The following is a 21,373-nucleotide window of genomic DNA, read 5'->3' as shown; positions in this document are numbered from 1 at the left end:
CACCTTTGATTGTAGTTCAAATGTTGGACCGTGGGATCCCAAGAGCTCAAGGCAAAATGCTGATTGGAACATAAAACATTTTTCCAAATACGGCGATTTTGGTTCCCGGGTGTACACGCGAGGGTTGAAATCTCCCAATGGAATGTTTTTGACAATACATTTTCAGCACAGAATAATTAAATAATTAATTATTCACTTTGATTTTAATTTCACTTCAGTTCAATTATGATGACGCATACACATCTCCCTGACTGATTTGCCCTTTTGCTCCAAACACAGTGACTTCGCCCACTTGAGCTCCTTGATTCCGTCCTTGACGAGGTCACAGTGCCCCTTTTATCATTTATTCAATATTGCTGTGAGCCCCAAGACCTGAAACACCCTCCAATATCTGTATTTATTGTTGTCAGGTGCACCCAGCGTAATATATCGGTTGTTTTTTTTTATGTTTGGTCAGTTTTGCTGGTCAGTTTTTTTGAAGAAATAAGTAATTTTTCCAGTGAAGGGAATTTTAAGTTTGGAACAGAGAGGCAGAAGTATTGTTTTTTTCAGTTTATCAGGCATCAAAGTAGGAACCTCTTTGGGCTTAATATAAGATGCCCCAGTCCCTAATTTAGTGTGTATGCATTCATTTACCTCCAATGGCTCGCGGATCAGCTGGGGTTAGGAATTTTTCAATTTTATTATCATTGTTTTTCAAAGTGTATCGCCTTTAAACTTAAGTATTAAACTCGGAGTCAGTCATTTTAATAACAAGTCACATATAAATTACAAATTTTGCTATTAGAGTTAAAAATTTTGTGGTTCAGAGAAAAAGACGACATTTGGCGAAAATTTGCTTTTATTTTAAAATTGTTGCTTCTTGATCCTAGATTTGAATAAAATAAAATATATTCCTATAAACTTTGTGGTAAATAAACGCATTTATCTGGTATTCACAGTGAGATACTGGTTTCGACGCAATATTAAACGTTACATCTGAATCATTCGACAATTGCCTCCGCCTAAATTCAATCACTCGCACCTGAAAACGGAGGTTTCGGTTGGACCTACTTAGAAACATTGTTAGCATTACCTAATGCATTCAATTAAGGTATCACGTACTGATAATTAGCAACTCTTGGCTTGCTACCTGTGTTTGAGCGTTTCTTTGGCTACGAATGACTATGTTTTACTATATGTGAACAATTGAGTCTCTATTTTACAGTTAAATTCTGCGTGCTGCGTGTTTTGAGGGGGATTTAAATACAAAATCATATAATCATAAACAGCAAAATACACTAAACATGGATTGTTATTACCTATTTTCCGTGGAAAATTCCTGTTGAATTAAAGTAAAAGCTCGTCAGTCTCTCACGTGGGTTGTAATTTCGCTAGTCCCTATTGTATTTCATTGACGAGTGGGATGCGTATGATTTTTCATGGTTTTAAAGACATCAACTTGTAATTCTAATAACTTCAGTGACATAATTATAATTCCAATAATTCTGTGACGCCGCAATTATAATTTTCCTAATAGAGGAAAAAATACCGATGATTAAAATATCGATGCAAATCTTCAGGAGCATATTTTCACGTGTGGCGATAAAAAGTATTCAAAACTTCACTTAAAAGATGGAAATGTTTTGTTGGCAGCAGCGAACGATCTAAATTTAAATTTTATGTCACTTCCCATCTTCATACGTTCATTTACTCCATTTTATGGCAGGTTACATTGGAGGTATTAGATGATGCAGCTGGCATGCCGCTATTCCTCTTGAAAAATCGATAGTTTAGGGGCAAGCAGTATCATAAGAGGATGTAAAACGGCGTACTCAACCGGCAGCGATGCAATTTCGAAGCACGATAGAGGTTATGAGGCGCGTGAGAACAGTCAACTGTTTTATTTTTTACGGGGGACACGGCAGGACGTAAATATAAGAAGCAACATGTGCCCGGGCCGTAAGGCTCGCGTATCTCAACCTGAAATACTTGTTGGGCGTCTGACAGCGAGGAAATTGAAACGTCAATATTAACCACCCCCCCTTTCACCCCCATCGTATCTCGCAAAGCAGAAGAAGATGAAGGGGTTGCATGCCCCTCCCCCTTATGCATCGGAGGTTGGTGTGGCGGGCTTAGCTCAATGGGCCCAATAAACTCCATTTTCAATTTCTTCAGGAGTTAAAAGGCTGTTGGTGAACAGTTTGACGTGCAGTAACGAAACAAATTTTCAGATCGCCTACTTTTCAAAGTTGCAACGTGCATTAAATCACTCAGTCAGTAAGTGTTCCCACGCGAATAAGTCGGGAGACAGGAAATTGATATGCCAATTAAAGTTTGAAGGAAAAATATACCCATAACTTGTTTTTCGACTGCCTAAGGCAATCATCTACGGAGAGGAGAAGAAGTGATAACTCACCCAGAGCTAGATTAAAGGTAAAGGGTTTGATTCCCGACGGCTTTGTGATGACGCCAGGTTACGGAGAAGTCAAGTGTATTCGAAGAGTTGGGCGTGCTGACGTCAGTAATCACGTGAGGGAAGTTCTCGGAAGGCTCACGATTTACCGCGAGTGGGACAGTCCCAGAACCCTAACACAAAGGTTGATTTGAATTAGTGAGGGTATAGCCCATTGCAGGCTAAGCCTAATATGTGTTACATTCATGCATACAGGCTAAATGGGTGTCAGTTCCTATCACTGCACCACCTCGTGCTTAGTATTTTTTTTAAATTAAATAGCATGCGATTTTTCGTCCACAATTCTCAAACTGCGCTGTACTGAAAACAGCATATTGTGCGTTTTTTTTATTCTTTAATTTTGTTTAATGCAGCTAATCAATGATTTTACAAAGTATGTAAAATTGAAATAAATTTTAGAGTCTAACAAAATTTTTATAAAAGAGCACATTAACATTAAATAGACTATATTTAAATATTTTAACAATAAGGTCCCGCTGAGATACACTTTCCTTATCACCTGGTGTATTTTATAATTTATCATTAGAGTTTTGTACACCTCAAGAAAAATTATTTCTGTGCATAGAAACCATTTCTTTGCCCTTCTCTTAACTTCCCTTATAGGTACGTTTTCAACACTACCGTTAATAAATAGTGTAATGTTTTTTTTATTCCGTTTCTTTTCGCAAGAGAGCTGAAATGATAAAGTGATGGAATCTGCGCTAGGAAAATTCTATATGGACCTGAAATTAAGTGGAATTACGTGACTAGATTACCAGCTGTCTCATCAGTTGCAGTGTAATGACCCCTTGTTGATAGTCGAGTTGTGGGAGGATGGGTATTCAAAAAGGATATCGCAGAGTGTTGAAGGATAGGAGTGCCCTCAGAGTAGTAGAAACTAGCGTGGGACTAATGGTTGGATGCAGGAAAGCAAGTTGTTCGCTCGAAGCACCGTCGTACGAACGAGTGAGGTAAACCCAAGAGTTGAAGAGGCGCGGATATTGCCTCGTTGATGCTTCGAAAGCAATACTCTTCGGGAGATCAAAGCCGCTGCACATTCTTTGTTTCTTAGCCACTGACAATAGAACACGAATAAAACATGGAGAAAAAAAGGCAACACGCTGTCCGCGAGTGCTTTATGATTTAAAAATAGCAGGAAAACAAAGCCAACAGTGAGTTTGTCACAAAACGATTGATCTTGGCTCGTTTGATGACGGATAGAAAGAACTGCAAGGCAAGAGACCATCTTAAAAATGCAACTTAATTAGAGGAAGGCTTTTGAAAAAGAAGCGGTGTCATTGTGATTGCATAATTATCTATTGCCGTGAACTATAATGAGGTCTGAGGAAGACTGTGTACAGTGACATCTGAGAAACCTATATTTCATTAGTTATGCAGGAAAAATAACTTGGTAATCCACGTCTGTCAGTATGTGATTTGGGAAATGTATTTACATATTGACATGTCACAAAATGTAGCCGTTATTACCAAAGAGGAAAAAATTCAATTATTTTTATGGTTGAATATATTCTGCGTTTTGATTGAGGCCAAATTGAGTCCATTATGGGATATCGTATGCAACCCGTGATGATCAAGACTTCTTTCTAATTCCACTAGCTCATGAAGCGATGAAACCATTTATTATCAAAAGTACATAAATCACGTTAAACTGCCTAAGCAAGCCGGATAGTTGATAAGGTCATTTGGTTAGCCTACCAAAATGTTTATAAATATTAAAAACACTCCCGAAAACACACAACAAAAATTTTCTGGTAAATGACTTAGCCGAGGCTTTCATTTCTGAAAGACTGATAATAAACTAAAACGTATGGTTTAAGTTGTGGGATTCAGAAGATAATTTGTAAAACGCTAATCCATTAAACATTATTAAAATCTTCTTTCGAGTCTAGTGGAATTCCACTGAGTGTTTTAATAACTTAAGGTTTATTATAAGTCTTCCGGAAAGGAGGCAGTTTTCGAAAATGGAGCTGTATTTATCCTTGCTTTAATGAAACAAAGAATGGAATTTAAACATAATGACGAAATATAATAATTCTGAAGGAAAATCTGTCAGTAAACTTCAATGATGCTCTTGTCTAACAGATACGAAGGGCGTTTGTGAATGTGAGCCGAATTGGTCGACCTTTACTATTTGAATCTCCTCTGCGAATTTCATAATGTTTATTGGTGACAATTATTCAAATATAGGAAGTCCTACCCATATTTATTTCTTAGAAAGTTACACTTTTCATCAATATTCTTGTGATCATAATATCATCAAATCATTTCCGACGAGAAAACTTTCTGCTTGCGATTGTGAATATAATTAGATGCGTTGCTCCTACCGTGAAATGTTTTGGTAATGTCATTTTCTGTTTACCTTAATAATCCTTGCATTTTAGTGACAGATAGTAGGCGTCCATATTGAATTTTCTTTTCGCACCCGTCTCATTCCGTTAATAGGATTAATTCGACTGATTTCAAAAATAGACCAATAAATGGATTATGTTATTGCTAGCTTCAACAACATACTATTTGTTACAATAAGGCTCCAAAAAGGAGAGCGGGTTTTCTTCAAGGGCCTTTTATGCTCAGAATGGTAGGGATGTAGGCATGTGGCTGCGGTGGGCGGAAATTGATTAATTTAGCTGATGTGTTCGTCAAGAGTTGATTTACGTGCAAAGCGTAATCCAATGAATTTCGGGAAACCTTGCTAATTTTTAGACTATTGAGATGAAAAATAACTCGTCCTCTGGAACCGTGAACTTGCCTTTGACTTACACGCAATCCCGTAACTCTATCTTAGGTTACCACAAAGCCGGAGGAGATTGACTGATGACTTGGGCTTCTCTGTGGTCCTTTCTGATGTGGGTTTCACTGGAGATCAGCTCCTTTGAGCTGAGATTATAGCGCGTTGCTACGGAGAGGAAGGAGCAGATGGTGATTCAAGAATTCTGTACTTCGTTGCGTCGGCGTACACGATTAAAAAAAACATCTCACCTAAAATCAGCACGCTTCGTGATTACCTTGAGTCTTCATAAAGAATTACGATGTCATGGGATCAGTTTGGTTTTTTATCCTTGTACTATTGAGCAATCACCTCAAGCTCCATTTCATGTAGAGGTATTTAATTACTTTTTCCCTGTTGGCAGCCAAATAGTAATTAAAACTACTGTGATAGAGTTATCACTGAAGCCAACCCATCGAATATTTAAGCGAATATACTAAGAGGAGGCCCCAGTTCGTCCCATAGAGGTTCGTTATTACTATTGTACTTACTTGGCTCGCTTTAAAATCAGTTTTACAAAAATGTCTGCAGCGTAGGGATGGCGGCATTGATCCACTCATTCTAAATATTTGGAGCAAGCGTTTCATCTCGCAAGGAGTATGAGCTAATTTACGTGCAAAGCGTAATCAGAGAGTGACTCATTGAAAAGTAATGAATTCGATATATAGATACCATCTCCAATTTAAATATCGGATACAAGCCATAATCTTAGTTCATTTCCCCATGAAGTTTTGGGTGCTCTCCCATCAGCTTCGTGAGTGGTGACTTCTTCAATACAATGACAGCTCATCTCCTGGAGAATATTCTATCTAAATATCCGTGATATTCTTATATAAATTAATCAAGGATTTTGCAAGAATGCTCTTGGCAACGTCATCATTATTTCACGCGCAATCACTAAGAAAGTTCGCCGAGGATCGCCAAATTTTAACTCTCGATTTTAATAGTTTGGAGAAAAGAGTGACCAATATTCGTCCATTTTAAGATCTAGATCGTACTTCATGAGAAATTCGCAGAGGAAAATTGACGCTTTATACCCTTCTGCAGAACAGTTAACGGTGACACAAGCTATCGCCGGGTGCTCACCAATTCTCCGATGCCTTCTGTATCGGTCTCATGTGGTTCGTTGTGCTTTACACTCTCCTAAGTGGTTCTTTCTTTCGATGAATGCTTTTTTCCTGGATAAGTACATGGAGCAGAATTCTAATAACGTCACCAGCTAATGAAAAGTATACTGATAATTTTCATAAAATATTGGAAATTTCGTTACAAAATTAATTGTGATTCATAAATCTCATTTTTACCTAAGCATTCAAAGTGAATACTCAGTGATTTATCCACTTTCTAAGACCCATTACAATGGTATTCTTCTCCAACAAAACAGGTAATTGTTTGCCGTGTACGTTGGTCTTACATATTTATACTGCTAATGTTGCCACTTGCAAAATTTTCAGAATGGCATTCTTTATTAAGTTAACATGTCATAGCATGATTTTCAGCCAATTTTACCGATACATGCAAGATGTTTCAGTTGTGATCTACAAATCTTCTGGCAGTTGATTATTTAGCAGCCAAATGATATTTGTTTGTTTATTTTAACACACTCCTTCTTTCTTTTTCCGTGAAACCCACGGATCACCGTAAAGTGGTTGTTATGGTTGTCATATTAATATGGTTGACACATAAATTATAACAATATGGTTGTCACATAAATAATGGATACCCACCATCATGACGAAAACAAAAGTCCTCATTTAGCTATTTTATCACTACTTAAAAATAAAGAAATGCAAAAGCTGTAGCCCATCCTTCATGACTTAGTGATGTCATTGTAATTCTAGTTCATTGAGCCGTTCAAATAGACCCGATCTTAGACGAAAAGAATCGCTCATTGATTATAGATGGCAATGATCCAAGTGAAAAAAATGATAGTTGTATCGATTTATCGCGAAAGTAGTTCAACGCACAGCAAGAGTCAGTGACGTCACGAGATCTACAGCAAAAGGAGTAAGCCCGTCGATATTTTGCCGATAAGTAGGCGACGCGACGGATCGAAAAACGAAAATTACTGATCTCTCTAGCAATCAAGCATCATCGTAATCGACAATAACAAAAAATGGTAAATTACTCCGTTCAGAATATTTCGCAGACAAATAATGTCCGCGGCTGTCGTTATGACGTCTAGATTTATTAAGTTTAAACGCTTTTACAAATTGGGGTAGTTATTTCAATTAAATGCAGAATTTTTGTTTTTTAAATCTAGCTATTTCACAAAGCATATAGGAAACGTCTATGCCACGTGAATGAGTCTTGGGATAAGGGTTGCGCATTATAGGAAAGGAAGTAAGAAGATTTTATTTCGGCGTAACCTACCTTACCCTTCCATCTATCGAATTTTGATGACTTTCGATTTTGAGGTTGTCTGAGTGAGTGAGCCCCATTTATACGCGGCATGGAATACGGACAGATTTGAGTGGGAGAGAAAGGGATAGGGAGAAGAGGATGAGCATTGATTAAGGCCAGGTTGATGTCGGCCCAAGAGAGAAGTGTGTTCTCCACTCCACCAATGGCGCCGCCATCGGAAGATGCTGGCACTAGGTCACACGCGCGATCTCCCCTGGTTATTATTTTTTTTTTATCTCTCTTTTTTTTACTCTTTTGACGCCAACAAAAAGAGAGCCCATCAGCTCCCGCTTGTAGACCCGTGGTATTAATCTTATATTTTTGTTGCTTATCACTCGTTTAAATATTATTAGATTAGACCTGTTATTCTATTTACATCTACTACTTGGAGTAGCCTTCTGAAGAAAGACCGAATAATCTAAGTGAAATGCACAAAAGAAAGTGCTTTTGAATCTTTTTATAACTCAAAAGCTACACAAAAAATTAAGATCCTTTAAAAATACGGGAATTAAGCCTATCAAAAACGTAAATAAAGAAACTTGAACGGATTTTTTCGAGGCATTAAGCCTATGAGTACCCTAAGTTTCCAAGTGTGAAGCCCTCCTTTCCATAACGCGCCAATCAACCTTTGCCTTTGGTTTAGTTTTAAATTTATTGTGTGGTAAATTAAAAATGTTTAATTTCAATAAAGACGTTAAATGCCGGTTGTCTCAAAACGAATTGCGGGATTTAAACGCTTAAATATTTATTGCAATTAACTTACAGCTCTAAATGACACATCGAATGAAATAGGAACTCAAACAGTTTTGCTTGTTGGCTATACAGCGCATGTGTACCCAACTTCTCCGCCGCCATCCGTTAGAAAGTTGCTAGTATGAGGAAAATACTCAAATGGTACTATCGGCGCAAAAAATGGAGAACGCTAAACTTTAAGCATTTGTATAAAATCCTGCCGAAGCTCCATAGGGCCGTGCCATGTATTATTTTTCTAATTGTGGAAGGTTACACTGGATTTCCACCGGTCAGGTTCTCCAACTCCATCTCGGCCGACGTTTCGATGGGCGAGTTGTCCATCGTCTTCAGGGCATGTCGAGTCTTGAAAATCGTCCTCCTTATGTATGGATGACGGCGGTATCAACCGGGGCAGGTGTTGTGTGATTCCGCCTTTTTCCTCGTTCCTCACGAATGCTCCTCAGCACTGGTTTGCATGAGGCGCTCAGGGTGTAGCCAGTGTCACGGTTCATGGTGGTGTTGAGACGAATTTCAATGGCCTCCCTTGCCAGTCTTTCCCAAAAATTTTCTATGCGACAAAGGACCTTGGTCTTCTCCCAACAGATTGCTTCATTTTTCTCATTGCTTATTCGACTACAACACTAAATCATTAAATATTGTTTAGACCTAAACGTTTAGCTTCTGCGGTCGAAAGACTGAAGAAGAACACGCAAAACATTATGAGAACGGCGAAACGGTCGACTCCGTCATCTCGTCACGGGCAAAATATTTAATGGGTGCATTTTATATTTTATAGACAGAGCAACATTTTTGCGTTACAAATATCTTTTAAAATTAACTTTTCCATCCTTCGATTTTCAAAATGGCCGAAAAGTATATTTCAATATCCGAGGTGTAGAAAAGAAAATTAATATTGCAGTTACGTTTGCAGCATGTAAAAATAATTTCTAAACATTTCATTTAAGGAAAATGATTATACTGTTTCTCTTACTTAAAAATAGACCGAAAGGACGACAATCGCCCCGCGACAATACACTCTACCAAGACGACGAACTAGAAACACTTGTCAACGTATAAAATCGTTTCCGGCTTAATTTTGTGGAATAATGATATATCCATGATTAAAGCACAAATAGTAATATCCACACTATTTTATTTATCACTTAACCGACCATGGTTTCGAAACTTGTTGTCATTTTCAACCTTGAAACCGTGGTCGGTTAAGTGTTAAATAAAACAGTGTGGATATTACCATTTGTGCTTTAATCATGGACACTTGTCAACGTTTGGGAAGAACTCGCATATCGTATTGACATATGCCTTGTGATGAATGATGCTCGCATTGAACTATAAAAGGCATTCCTGTAAAAGTGTTTGAGTTTCTCTTTCTTTTGATTTATGATTTATATCTGTAAGTTTAGTATGATTAATATTAGTAAGCGTCAAAGCCCCGCCATTCATTTTGAAACACCCGGAATTTCCTCAAAGTGAAGCCTGATGCGCTTTTATACGGACGCATGTGAAATCTGGCTGGGGAATCCTCCATTATTGTAATATTCTTGTTCAACTCATTGTGACGAAGGCTCTCCTCTCTTTGTGCATTATCTCATGTTGCGAGGACCGAGTCGACCGTTTCACTTGCGGCATTTACACAGAAGAGTGAGGGGGGGGGCCCCTTCCGTACCCTACCCTCCCCCCCTCCCCTCTTCGCCTCTCTTTCGCGCCAACTTTGTTCCTCTCCCCTTTTCCGTTTTCTCTCGCGTTATTTGCGGTTTGCAAAAGTGAAACTCTAAAAAGTTTCGTCCGTACCCGGGGTTTCGTTATCGCCTCGAAGCGTGAGTCAGTAAGCGAGTCTAGCAAAAGTGTTTTTATTTTTCTCCATAGTTGCCGTCGCTGTGAAATTTAAAGTTTTAGTTGTTGGGAGTGCGAAGTCGAGAATTTTAATGAGTGATAAAAATGGAACAAGTGTAAAGAGGCGGTCGCTTTTGAACTCTTAGAAAATGAACACGAGAGTTCGAGTTTATGCTTTACCCATGAAAGCGCTTAACCCTTGCGTTTCGCGCCCGGGTTTTTTACACATGAGCATATTCGAGTAACTCTGTACTTAATAACTTACACATAGAAAGCGTATCTGTGGTTGCGTTGGTGGTCTATTAATTTTGTACCAAGTCAGTTTCATCAAAAGTTCTTTTAGAATATATTTTAGTTAATGCTTAGCTGTTAATTTTGAAGGCATGAGCATGCTCTATCGCTGCGATGTGTCCAATTTCCGCCCGAGAAATGCTCTTACACATGAACTTATTCGAAAAAATCTGTACTTGAATGCTTAAATATAGAAAACATATCTCTGGCTTCGTTGGTGGTCTATTATCTTTTTTCCCAGATCAGTAACTTTAAGTAAAAAAATTCATTATAGGATAAATTTTAGTTACATAATTGTTAATTTTGTTAGCATGAGCATATTTTGTCCACAGGTTTCGTAAAATTCACGTCCTATTATTTGATGAAATAGTACAGTGGGACGAAAAGTTCTTAAATCATTTGAAAATAAGGATAATGAGCATTTTTTATTGGCATGGAAATATTTAGAATGGTCTCCCTAGTGAACATTTTTGTTGCTGTAAAAACAGACTCTGGTAAAGAGAAGCACCATCATATCATCTTAAAATTATTACGTGCCGATAAATTTTTATCTCAAAACTTACTACCTAACGGTTTTAATATTTGTATGGATGATTTTTAGTTTATACTTAAAATAGTTTTTCATTTTAAAAATATGGCCCTTTATTTTAATTTATTTAGACCTCATCTCCCTAAAAAAGTATCCTTCTGATAATTCGTATAGGTAGGCGTCCGATAAATTGTACATTACTTAAGTCTCTAGTGCATAATAAGGTTTCTTTACCTCCAAAAGACTCGGTTAGTCTCAAATTTTACCGATTATAAGATAGGTGGAGAAATTTCAACAAATTAATTCGCCCCATCACTTCAATATCCATTTCATCTCAATAAATGTCTCCGATTTTTTTTCAGATCTAATTGAGAAGAGTACAAATTTATTAGATAGATATATTGATAGAAAAAATGTATTGCATAGGAAAAAAATCTATAAGAACAAATAATAATATTGTACATAAATAAGTGACAATTTGTTAGCACATTAAACACAAGATAGATGATTACAATAATGATAAACTGGATTTTTTTTAAATTTCTATGAATAATTTTATTCCTTTTCATGACATAACCAAACATGTCAAATGCATGAAACATAAGTAAAAAACGGCAAATGGAGGTATTCACCAAGCCGGAATTGATACAAAGACAAACAAAAGTCACGTATTCTTTAAGAAAGAAAATAAAATAAATGCTACGGAAAAAAAATGAAACATAATAACCGGAACAAAGATTTGAAAAAATACGCATTATTACCCATTTTACGCGTCAAACTGAGTGATAAATAGCTGTTTCACTTCCTTTTTGCTTCAATGATAGACATGGAGTTATCTTGGACGGTAGCAGTATAAAGAACATCGTAATTATTTATTATGAAATATATGCAATGAAAACGGCTTCTTACCTTATTAGGCTGTGCACTTCAGTTTTCCCCTTTCGATCAAACTTTGAACTGTTCCAGGTACTTGGAGGAGGCACGTAATCAGGAAAACCTGGAAAAAAATTAGGAATTTTTAGGTAAAACAACTGCTTACAATTAGTGACTTTATACGCCCTAATCTGCACGGGTTTAATGTTTCATACACCAAGGGTAAACTTTACCATGAAATTGTCATTTGGCTTCGTCGGGATTCGAACCCACATCTTCAGGTATGCGAACAGTTACACCACCAGGCTATCTTTTTTCAAGGTGAATCTCAGTCTGGGTTAACCGAACAATGTGTTGACGTCTCAAGTCCACATTGTTGCATCAGGAGACGTACATTAATGATCCAGTATTGGAGAATATACTCTCCTCAGTGACTAGTCATTGACGGACGTTTTCAAAAGCACTGACTTTGTCAAGGAACTTAATGCACAGTCATGCAAAAAGGTGCAAAGCCGTTTACACAAATAGTGAAATTTGTCATGAAAAATGTAAATAAACACCTTATTTAGTAGTGCTAGTCAGAGATTTCTCTTGGTGAAACATGGCATTGTCATATAACAGGTGGCATACCTGATCGGTATTTGGATATCCAAGTTCGCATTCCGACTAGGGTTCATGATTTTGCATCAAAAAATGTCACCCTTGGTATAATTAAACTTCCAGGTACGACATGAATGTTAACACTACCATCTTAATGGCTAAAATGGATTCGATTAAGAATGATCAATTTTGTCCCAAAACGAGGAGTAGGAAAATATTCACGTGGTAGGTGAAATTATAGGGGATAGTGGGGTAAAACTGACTGGGCGGGTCAAACCGACCCCTTTGAAATCATCCAGTAGTTGTTGCTTTCAAGCGGCAAAATTACAAACTAGTTGAAGTGGCCACCATCACCGGCAGATTGAGCTTGTTTTCGTTTGCGTAGTGGCTGCCGTTTAGTTTCTGTGAAATTTTCAAGTTCTAATCAGTTTCCTTTAGGATTTTTTATTGCGTTTGTTTTGGATCTGATGACTATTATGCCAATCTGATTTATCATGGAAAGTTGATATGATATAATTTAGGATTTTTAGTTGTAGTTTAAGCACGTGTAGTCGAGTAGTTGATTATGGATACGCTTGTATTGCCATATTTCATATGGTGTGTGCCGAGTGGCAAAACCGTCACTGGAGAGTGGGGCAGGACCGACAGAGGTTGGATGCTGTAGATAAGGATGATTGTGACGAAGGGTTACATATTTTGCAATGAGTTGTATTCCAGTTCCAAGAATAATGAGGGTTGAATACAATGTTTGAACAGCAAAGGGTGGGCTCACGAGGCGTGTTCAAATTGTGAAGAAGAAGATGACAATTTCATTTGTGATTTTTGTACAAAAGTTTATATCCAACCTCACATATTGTTAATTTACTATTTCATTATGAGAAATATCGCACACATGTTAAAAGTGTGTTTGAAAAATAAATCTTCTAAAATTGTACAATGAAGGTTTTTTAAATGCAAATTCAATGGATGTCTGTTTTGCCCCACCTATGAGGCAAAATCGTCATTTTGTCAATGTTTGAAAAACAATCATACATATATGTAATCACTATCATAAAATGAATTTACATTAATATTCTACACCTTATATTTTTTAATGTTACTATATACTACATTTGAAAGAATATTAACACAAGGAAGTCAAGTTTTGAGTAAAAAAAAAGGTTAACCGGTCGGTTTTGCCCCACTTTCCCCTACCTGCATATACATATTATCGTAAAATTCTTTTAAATTTGAACACTGTTTCATCTGATATCTAGCAGAATTTTTTCTTTAATATCTAAGATCACCATCTCCTAAAATGTGAGTACGTGATATTTCATGAAACACGTCCAAAGACGCATGAAAATTATACATATGTTTGATTATTACGTTTTCCTCTAGAATTGCACACGAATTACGAAATGGTATTTTATTTTGTGTCCTACCAGTACAAAAAACAATTTTATGGGTAAATGGAGAATAGCAATTTAAAGCAAAGCTTTAGGAAATAGTTTTCCATGATAATAGAGCTGTTAAATCTTCTTCTCATAAGGTATTGGCGCATTAAAAAAATACGGACAAAGTCGCGCATCGTTTAGTTTTAACGACAAAAAGGCGGCGTGGTGTATGCGGGGAGGATATTCAAATTTGACTTATTGGGTGGATCAGCATAATTTACGGTCGAAATATGCAGGCGGGTGACGACGCCGTGGGTTGGAATTGTTCTTTGGGTGGGGTGGGGTGTTGAGAGTGGGAGGGGCGGGCGAATCTAAGGGGGTGAGGCATGGAATATAGTTTTTTGGGATCGGGAGAGGAACCCGCCCGCGCTTCTTTTTATTAATATTGTGGAATACTCCGCGTTCCGCGCCGAAAACGATGATTTTCCTCGAAGCTCCGGAAGAAGCCGGTCGAGAGGGGAACAGGCGTGCGATGGAAAACAGGAAGACTGTCAGTCACTGGGGAGAAATCTGAAGAGGTACCTCTGAATTGTTCCATTTATAGGACGATCTGCCATTTATAAAAGAACAGTTCATTCAGTTTCGCTGGTGTTTCACCGCGTTGAAGGGATAATGACATCTTTTCCCATCCGTACCTAGCCTCACCTCGGAGGCATGGTCGGTAGAGGTGGGTTAAACAGTTCATTTTGACGAACCATTCGTTCACTTTGAACCCATTCATTAATAAGAACAGTACAAAATACCTGTTCCCGGCGAACAGTCAGGGCCAATCAGGTAGTGATTACTGTTTATCGGGCGTTTAGAGTTTATGAAAGCTTAGTTTGGTATCATATGGTTTGTGTAGCATGTTAAAGTAATTTCAAAGAAATTCTGACCCGGGCCTAACATTGGTTATCCTTGTGCAGGAAAATATCTGCTGCCCACTTGTAGTACGTATAAGCCAGAATTTATATTTATCAGCTCAGCGTCTGATGTCATTCGCGTATTTAGCGCCAGAAAAGTTTTTATATGCTCCTCTAATGAGCAACTTAGACTTTTATAAACAGCTAACTGTTCTTTATAAATATTTTGAGCATAACCATCATTTGTGAATAACTCTTTTAGACTCGTCTGTAAGATATTAATTTTTTATCCCCGGTACAGCCTAAGTCAGTTATCTATCCACTCAAACGATGCAGTTAATAGGCAGTACTAGCACGCGTAAGACGGTGGGAAATAATGTTTCTTTGTCAGATTAGTAATTTTGGTAAATGCAAATAAATAGTAAAATAAGTTCCAGATATGGAATTCTGTAACATATTTAAACATTAAACGTGGGGAAAAAAAGGAAAAGTTAACTCTTTGAGGTGTTTTTATGAGGAATTAAAGTGGTCACAATATAATACATATAATATCACGGCGTGAATAATATTATTAGAATATAAATATTGAATGTAACATAACTTAACAATTTCTGTATAACTTTTCCGTTCGAAACAGATTTTTGTTTCAATATAACTAATCAAAATAAAGGTTTAACCTAATGTTTAAATTAACTTTGAATCATAGTAAAAATGACGTCGGGTTCTTAGCCCTTTCCAACCCAGTGCTACCTCTGGGATGAATTAAATTTCAAGACTTCTCATTCAAACTATGTGAAAATTTTCTACCCTGTCATAATTGAGGAGGTGAGAAGCCAAGGGGTACAAGTTATTTTTTTTCAACAGAGTTAAGCTAGGTTAATTGTTAGAAGAAATACAACGAAACATGGTTGCCAAGGGTTACGAGTTAGTCTCTGTTCTGTGCTGACATCGAGTGGAAAATAGTGCACTACCAAATAAATATCTAATTAATCTCGTTTGTTTTACTATACCAAATTTCTGTACCTAAATATGATAGGAAAAAAGAAATCACTTGTAACCCTTGGCTTCTCATCCATTCGATTATTATGGCAGCTACCTATTTTACCATTAAACTTTACATCGCAAAATAATTCTTAGTTAAAACCTTTCTTGAATGCAGCTGAAAATTTATGAATTTTTTATGTTACTTAGATGTAACATTGGGTTATAATGGATTAAATCGCTGTCAAGAGACATTGAAAGTAGGGCATGGGCCCAAAATTGAACTATCTTTCCGATCAATTTGACTAGTAAGGGTTATTAATATAATACTTGCTACTTTACTTAGTGATAATAACAAACTCCTGGGAATTTTCGTCTCCGCACAGGCCAGTCTGAGATACTGCGCACCAGAGACTGCGAGTATAGTATTCGTAGTGCTAGGCAAATAAGCCTCCAATTGAGTTGCCTATATAATCAATGATATAACCCCTATTTGAGGTTTGTAAACTGAATCAGAAGAAATAAGTTAGTCCTTTTTTAAAATAATTTAAAAATCCAGTTATTTTTCAATAGCAGTTAAATTTTTACGATTAGATGTGAACGAATAGTAGCGACAGTTAAAGGTAATCAGTTGGTAAAAACTGCCGCACAGATTTACATATATTTTCTTCAGCAAAACAACTAATTTAGTCTATTCTACTTAGTTGAAGCTCTTAATTTAATGTTTTATACCATGCAGAGGTTACAGATGTGAAAGGTATGCTTGAAAAATGAAGGAAACCACATACCCTGCTCCTGCCACAATTTGCTTGTAGCCATTGCGAGTAAGTTTTAAGGAATTTTGTAATATATTGCTGACATCTTCATATCAAAAAACCATAAATATCGTGGTTGATATTCATCATACTTCATTTGTTTGTGTAAAAATAATAAGAAACTTGATAGATGGTCCGCATGGCGAGATTTCAGGACTCCTCATTCACAATTTCAGGTTATTAGCAGTCGAAATAATTTCTATTTGTTTTAACTGAGTCAGCGTGTACGTTAGTATGCATATTTATATGGAGACTTTCGATTAGATTAAAAAAATTAAAGGACTTTCATAAATTCTAAATGGAAATCAGTAGTCAGATCATTATCACGAGAATTTTATTCCCTTATGAGTCAATGGCCAGTGTCCCAACAATCCCCGCCACGCGCCAATTGAGGTGACTTATAGGTTAGAATGCAGATGTGGGTGTCAAGGCGACGCGTGCGGGCCGCATTCCTCCATAATTATGCCGCACTCTCTCCTTCACCCACATCTGCTCCCTCCCAATGTCCTCGCGCCACTGCTAATGAGGTTAATAAGGCCGAAGGACTGTAATGGGGGTCTTCTTTACCGTGAATTCTTAATTCCCCATGAATTCTCAATCCTTGCGAGGAATTCCTTTTATTCCCCTCCTTCCAACCAATCGGATAAATCCCTCCATCATCCACCGATATGAAATTTCTTGGAGGCTCCTTCCACCGCACTCCTCGCAATACCACACAACACGTAATGCCATCGTTGAAGCTTACGTCTTCCAATGCCCAGGGCTTTTACTGGTGCCAAATGGAAATAACTCCAACTATGTTTAATAAATTTGTGGAAAATGAGAGAATGAACATGACGATGTAACTTTATTATGAAACACAGTTCGTGCTTTTTCAAATATATTAGTAAACTTGATGATGTTTATTCTTTTATTTTCCAAAATGTAAAGGTTTCACGCAGTTCAGTCTGGAATCTACAGCTATGTGATACCTTTTCTTCCACATTGTTAACAGCTATTTCACTAACATCCCCCGTCTCACATCAACTAACGCTTCTTGTGGGGTAGTATGTGTATGTATAATATGTATATGGAGACTTCTGAATGGATAAGAAGTGAAAGGCTTTGGTAAATTCTAGATAGAAGTCAGTAGTAAAATCAGTGGAGGGAGAAACGGAGTGGATTTTATGAGAGAAAGACGATGAAAGCAGACGGGAAAGGTAAGCTCACGGAAGAGTTTGGATGGCCACAATTGTGTGCCATCGTAGAAAATCAATGCCAAGCCGCACTAAGCGATTTGATTCCTCGAGTAGCAGCATTGGTGGGCCCTGATTGGAGGAAGTAGGTACCAAGTGTAACTACTAGTTTGCTGTGTGATAGACAATGAAAATGTGAGACGTGAGTGTGTTTCCTCAAACGTCCGATCGGTCTTAGTTTTCGAGATATATTAGTGCTTTACGGTGCGAAAACGTGGAGACTTAGGAAGGAGGGCTAGAGGCGCTCGAGTTGTGAGTCTGGAAAAGAATGAATATGTTGAAACCGATGTTTGAGGGTAGAATGTTGGATAACCGAGGGAGAGTAAGGAGGAGATTAGGAATTTTAGATAGAATGAAAGGAAGTAGGCCTTATTATAAATTGAAGAGGGAATTCCAAGAAGAGAGGGGCGACTGCAAGATTACGTATCAAATACTCTTTGCAAACTTACCTTAATCGGTAGAAAAGGTGCTGAACACGGTGGGTGAGGAGAGGCTTCTAGAAGATGAGATACGTAGGATACAGAAGGTATTAATTGAGCGAGTACTTAGCGGGGGGGGATGTTGAAAACGATATTAGAGGGTAGAATGTTGGGTAAACGAGGGAATCAGAAAGGATTTTTAGATAGCATGAAGGGAGAACTAGGGGCGTAAATACTAGATAGAAGTCTACTCAGTGGAAGGAGAAACGAAGTGGATTTTACGATAGAAAGACGATAGAAGCAGACGGAAAAGGTAAGCTCACGGAAGAGTTTGAAGGTCTCATGGTGAATTGAAGAGGGAAAGACATGAAGGAAGGAGAGGCTGCCACAATGCTTTTTAATTACTCCATGGAAACCTACTTTAATCGGTGGAATACTTTAGTAATAATAATGGTAGGTAGAAAGTGTCAGTCAGTATGGACTGTGGAACAAGAATGGTCACAATATTTGTGCAAACCGTGATGAAACAATACCTCTATGAATGACAATACAACTTGATTCACTCCGCCTTCCGGTTTCTACCTTTAGCTGAGCAACGACGTAGGAGAGTTTGCGTAAATGAGAACGGGGATTTATTGCCATTCTTGTGTTAATTAATTCATGAATTGCGATTTTGTATTCCGAGCGAACGACCCCATTAAGCTAGAAAAACTCCGGAGAGTAGTGGCGAGCTAGCCTTTCCATCAATACGCTACACATGAATCCTACTAAAAAAAGAATTAACATAAACCGAGTTAATTAAGTCAAGAATTCAATTCAAAAGTGAATCAAAGAACCAATGCTACTTCGATTTGCTCCGCCCAAAAAATGGTGGAAAAGGCTGGAACCACTTGAAGGAAATACTTAAAGAATAAGCATTAATTGTGTTATTTACGTCAAGAAATCAATACAAAAGTCAATCAAAGAACCAATGCTACTTCGGTTCACTCCGCCAAAAATAAAATTGGTGGAACTGGGCATCCTGTAGCGATTACTATCGGCAAGTGAGGAGGTTGCTATGAAAATAACTTTTCTACCACTGAAATAATTGAGGTCTGATTACGACCGATTTCACGTTAATGATGATTGAGATCATTAATTCCATGGAGGCGGAAATGTTACGGCAGTTTATTCAATTTAAAACCGAACCAAGAAGCTATCATTTTAATAGACAGTTCCATCGTCAAAATTAATTTTCTTGGAACTTGATTTCCGTGTTCTTTTATTGACTGGCTGAGAAATTGACATTTAAGGAGATAACGAGATCAAATCATCTGCCGAATATTTTACTGCGCCTTTATTTCATGGCCGTCTTCATTGATTGCCTGAAGATAAGAAGGTGGCCGGATTCAATTAGGAAGAGGAATTGTCTCGAGACACAGAACGAAGCTGAGAAGGACTATTCAATAGGTCTTTATTTTCTATTTTACCATTTGTATCTATCGTTTTAAATTAAACATTTACTAAACATTTTAAGTTCATGTGATTATAATACATTTGCTTTACCGATAAATATCTTCAATAAAAAAGAACTACAAAATTATCATGCAAATGTACACAATCATTTATTATCGCAAAAACAGTACAGTTAAAATCGTCAAAATTAATGTAGGAGATTACATAATGATAATAAACAAATTAAAATTATGCTAAGACGCATTCATAGTGAGCCCTTGTGCATATGAGCTATGGTCTCATATATGAACTCATTTGTTAATATATTTGGTTGAAATTTTCAAATCGTAGACACCAGAAAAGATAGACAAGATTCGACGTCACACTCCCAAGTGTTTCAGGAATTAGATTTCTCAAGTTTTAAAAAGTCGGGAAAAAGGAGCAATGCAGTTTTGGCTTTTTTTCAGAGTTGGAGGATGAGTGATTTATTGATGAGTGATTCAGCGAAACTTAATATTTCAATAGAGTCAATGCCGGCGTAAACGTTTGTAGCACATCATAAAAAATTGAAGTCATTAAGAACTCCCACCACTTTATCTGTTTTCGTCTTTTCTGTCTTTCGTGTTTGTCATATAATCGGGGAAATGTCCTGATAAGCCCTTAGTGTTAATTGAGGCGGGCTAGAATGTCTCCTCAAAGGGGTCGAAGGTATAGATATTGTCATGAGAGATTCAAAAATTTGAAATAGAAAGTCGATGAAAAATTCAGTGGGTGGATTCTAAATGTTTTGTGCCTTTTGATGGATTTCAACGGGAAATTAAGACATCATTTGATCCCAATGATTGATGCCACTCATTTAATTGTTGTATTCAACCCCCGCACGTGGCTTTCTTGGCGTTCACCCTCGTCTTTTCGTGGATTTAATCATTTTTTGCACTGATATTCAGCGCTGACCATCCGCACTTCCCTCTTATCCTTACAACTTAGGATACAGATTTCATCTTCAGAAAAGGCCTCCACCACTTTACCTTTCTTTGATTCTTGGGAAAGCACAACAGGAGGAATACCTTTCTTGGCTCGCTGCAGTGTCCCCGTCACGTAAGTTTTCCCATTCGGATGGAATCTAGAAGTGGCTACACATTTATAAAAGTTGTCCATACAAAAGGACTGACCGCAATTAAATTAATTCTCCGTCAATTTTTTACCGTCTTCTCCGAATGCCCTTTTCCAGACACTTCTGAGTTGGAAGACCTTTGGTATTCGAAGACCTGCAGCGCCAAACCCTTTGCTTCCGTCTACGTATGCATCTTCATTGCATACCTTTGACGCTTTCCCCTCTTATATTAACTAAATCTCAGTCTAGCTCTCCATGGAACCATAGACTTCCAAACTCAAGTCACATGAGGGGGTCACTACTTTGTCCATTGCTTCATTGGATGCGTCTCTAAGGGGCCTAATTTTGAATTATCCGTCCACCAGAAGGGTATTAGAGTCAGAGAGAATCTAGATGGGTTCTCGCTGAAATAAATGGATGAATCTATCATGCGACTTCTGTCTCCTGAAGCAGTGCAAGTAATATAAAGGATGAGATTTCAAATAATCTGGCATACTAAGATAGAATTTAGATAATTCCTGTATGAAAAATAAGGCCAAAGAGTGGTGAAATTCTTCTATAGTTTAATATTTGCATCTGGTAATTCTAGCTTCAGG

At 37.5% G+C, this 21,373-nt stretch overlaps 1 protein-coding gene across 1 annotated transcript in view; it reads right to left on the bottom strand.

Annotated features, from left to right (window-relative positions):
• LOC124158853 (5-hydroxytryptamine receptor-like) overlaps nucleotides 1-21,373 on the bottom strand; it is a 700,732-nt gene that overhangs the window by 590,584 nt on the left and 88,775 nt on the right. The window contains exon 2 of the mRNA XM_046534230.1: nucleotides 11,938-12,025. The gene's annotated coding sequence lies outside the window, so the exon portion shown is untranslated. The remainder of the gene's footprint in view (nucleotides 1-11,937; nucleotides 12,026-21,373) is intronic.

This window comes from Ischnura elegans, chromosome 5 (genome assembly GCF_921293095.1).
Source record: "Ischnura elegans chromosome 5, ioIscEleg1.1, whole genome shotgun sequence".
Classification (NCBI taxonomy): domain Eukaryota; kingdom Metazoa; phylum Arthropoda; class Insecta; order Odonata; family Coenagrionidae; genus Ischnura; species Ischnura elegans.
The sequence above is the reverse complement of the archived record's forward strand: the minus strand, read 5'-3'. Positions and strand labels throughout refer to the sequence as shown.